Genomic DNA, 4,090 nt, shown 5'->3' on the forward strand with positions numbered 1-4,090 from the left:
ACAAGGATATATTTTATGGTATCTTATCTTGAAAATAAAGCAAATCAAATACAATGTAAATCAAAGTGTCATTATTTTAATTCACCCTGAGTCAACAAGTAAACAAGATCAACAGTGAACAACAGTAAGTTGTTGAGATGGTAGCTTGACTACCCCTATTGGTTGACATTATCTAAAATCATAAACCTTCTAACATGTTAGAACTCAGACAGAGCCAAGGTCAATGAAACATGTTTCCACTGGGTTTCTCTTACCTTTACTTAATACATGTCATTAAGGAATCTTTGAAATTTTAAAAATAATTTGGCTAGATATATTTATTTTGAGAAGTAAACAAATACATCTAATAATTATTTTTACCTAAAAAGTAAACTTCAAAAATTTGTTGAATGCATTTTAGCAAGCTAGTTGCTTTTAAAAAGTATTCATAGAATAGAAAATAAAAAATAATGTTGATATTCCAGAGAAGTAATATTCCCTTGGGTGTTACAAATTATTTTCTGTAGAGTTTAACAGTGATCACTAACTTTAGTTGATGAGAGTATTTCTTTTACATTTATTTTTGAGCATTTGGTTCATTATATGGCTAATTTTGCATAATTGCATTAACAGCTACAGTTTTGAAGTTGAATCAATTTACAACTAATTGTTAAAACTCTCAATTCTCCTTTAGGATAATAAAAGAAATTTTACTGTGACATAAACTTATTTAATAAGCTAATAAACGTGGGAAAGAGAGCAAAGTATAAGAAGCATATTTCTTGAAAAGTCTTTCTTGCATATATTTATCCTGTATAATTACCACTTGGTGTAATTAATATTCTTCTGCATGCATTTATCTTTCCAACAAGAGAGGCTATTATTCTCTTACTAGAATGTGTTTTCTGCCTATGGCAGTCAGTTAAAGAAAAATTTAAGGAAAATACTGATAGAAACAATACTTTACACTGTGGTTAGTTGCAAAGCAGTTTAAAGCAATTGTATTAGATATATTTTGAAGAAAAAACTTTGGCTTACAGATTGCTCACTATTCACAGCATATCAAATACTGAATCTCTCTAAAATCTTCATCTTGAAGATATGAAAATAGAATATATTTTCAGAGGCTAAACGATATCATGCTCTGATTAATGTAAAACAGATAAGAAGTATCTGAAAAATGCAGTAACTTTCTGTTACTGAATTGTGGGAAGATTATTTTCTTTTACTATCCTGCACCTCTTTGCCCTTCACTTTCTTGTACAATAGCCTCTGGACTAAGATTTATTCTATTATTTCAGTAAAACAAATAAAACAATAGAGCATTGGGATAACAAAAGATCAATTCTTTTTGAAAGAATCCTTTTTATTTTTATTTAGTATTTCAGGTTATATCAAAATTTTGAAATTATGCAATTCTCTTATTATGTATGTATTAAACCAACCAAGAAAAAGTACAAACAGATGTCCGTGTGTCACCCTTTGCTTTCAAACCAATTGAATGTTTCGCATTCCTAGGTATAGGTATGATGTTCAGCTTGTTCGTTTGGTGATTACCCCAATAATTTTGTAAGCTATGCTTTATCTCAGATTCAGGCAGCTAGTAATTTAGTTAAATAAGTCTGTTAAAACATTACTATCTCAAATTGTTTGAGGTTATTTTATCATAGAGCACTTGGTGATTTTCCTTTTGGAAATACTTCCGTAAAACTTTCAAAAAATCAAGTACAGAATTTCTCTAGCTAATACCTTCGCTGCGTGTTTGTTTTCTGTCTATATTGATTGAGTTGTAAAGAAAAGCCACATCTTAGCCTAGTACTTGATGTTCCATCTTACATATAGATCACTATTTGTTGAAATAAAACACATCTCAAAACATTTTATTATATCATCACTATGCACTCAGTTGTTTTGAGTTCTGTATACTCAGTACTTTCTTCAGTTCTTTTTCATCAAAAGAAGCTGTAAAGACATTGATTGAGTTTGAACAGTTATATATTACTAAATTATTGTTTTGAGACTGGATATTACAAAATTTATACATTTTTAAAAAAATACTGAATGTGTAAACAAAATATATGGAATTATTTCTTTGATTCTTTACTGAGTCATGTTAGAAGTCTATGGAAAGATTAAATTATAGATATTTTAATTTTCATCCATTGCTTTCTGTATATTTCAGCACTTTTAGAATGATATGCATGTGAAATGAATAATTTAATTCCCATTCATCCTTTTCCACCAACTTAGCATATAGCTTTGGCCAATTAATAAATATTAAATTTTTTTTAAAAAAACACACAGCTACATTCTTACCCTTAATACATGTTTCTTCTCATTGGAAAGACAAAGAAGTAAGTCAAGCTAAATTACAGTCTTGGCTCATGAATAAATTCATGTCCATTTAATTAGATCAGAAAACAGTATAAGACTGGGTGAGTCGTTGCCTCTTGCCTGTAATCTCAGCACTTTGGGAGGCTCAAAAGGGAGGATCATTTGAGGCTAGCAGTGGAAGACCATTTCGGGAAACATAGTGAGACCCTGTCTTTACACACTCACACAAATATTTGGGCATAGTGTTGTGGGTTTATAATTCCAGTTACTCAGGAGGCTGAGGTGGGAGGATCACTTGAGCTCATGAGTTTGAGGTTACAGTCAGCTATGATCACACCATTGCACTCCAGCTTGGATGAGAATGAGACCTCAATAAAAAGAAAGTGATACGATTCTCATTTTAGCAAAGTGCTAAATAAAGTAAAATTAGAGCAATTTAAATATATGTTTGAACAATTTTTTTTTCCTCAGATTTTGAGATAATTAAAATTAAAAGCTTCTAAATAGACACATAATACATTCTATGATTCAAGACAAAAACCTTCAAATCCATCTTTTCTGTTTGGAAATAGCTGTCCTCCTAACTATTGCTCAGAATAGACGTGTCGTGTTTTTCCAAGCACTTCCTTATGTTGGCCAATTTCTTTGCTGCTGAAGATGTACACATATGACAGAAATAGAAAAGTATGAGGGCATTTGGAGTTCAGAAAATATCAAAGAACTCAAAAATATACTTGCTCTTTTTATTTAATTTTGATAGCTGTCCTCATTTCAAAGTAAGTTGCATCTATAGATCTCTGCTTCTGTGCTCTTGTTATTACAAATATTATTTGGCAATTTTTTAAATTCATACAAGTTTTCTGAATATGCTTATGTGACTCTCAGAAGTTTTATTTGAATCGGAAAATTGTTGTGTCCATGGATTGATAAATTTAAAGTCAAAAATTGGTATATATGCATCCCACAAGTTTGCTTCTAGTGAGACAAGTTTGTCCAGTGAAAGCAAAAATAAATGCTGACCATAACTAATTTTTAGTTCAGGAAGTCACCTTTGGATTCAAATATGTTTATACTATTTGTGCAAACATAAGAATTTTAAAAAGTTTTAGACTAAGAGACTAATCTCCAAATCTAGTTTTGTTAGCTTTATTTCTGTTCTTTTATAAGTGAATCTCTATCTTTCAATTTGGAAATAATATCCAATATTAACAGTCATTTTATTTTTGAATTTCCAGTATAAGATAATATATTTGACAATAGCTTAAAATAGATCAGGAATATTTTAGTAAATATTCACATATTATTTTAAATAATATTTTAAATTATTTGTAAATAATGTTCATTAATAAATAATGTCTTCTTCAAAAAACATTACTATTACCTATATTGAAGCAAATGTTTGTGTGTGTGTATGAGAATCAGACTTAAGACACTGTCCAGGATACCCCAAGATGTTTCTCCCCCAACCTTTCCCAGAGAGAGAGGCTCTCACTCTGTTACCCAGGCGTAAATACAGTGGCAGAATTATAGCTCACTGCAATCTTGAACTCCTTGGTTCAAGCCATCCTCCCACCTTATGCTCCCTAAGAGCCAGGACTATAGGCTCCTATCACAACACCTGACTCCAAGATGCTCCTACTACTACCCTCAGAGGGACTAAACTTCAGAGGGGCTTCTTTCTAACTCTAGACACTGACCTCTCTTTTCTTTGAACATTTACTTTAAAAACAAATGAGAAAAAAAAAAAAAAAGCATAAATTCTTTCTCAGCCATTTCA

The sequence above is a fragment of the Saimiri boliviensis genome, chromosome 1 (genome assembly GCF_048565385.1).
Source record: "Saimiri boliviensis isolate mSaiBol1 chromosome 1, mSaiBol1.pri, whole genome shotgun sequence".
NCBI classification, from domain to species: domain Eukaryota; kingdom Metazoa; phylum Chordata; class Mammalia; order Primates; family Cebidae; genus Saimiri; species Saimiri boliviensis.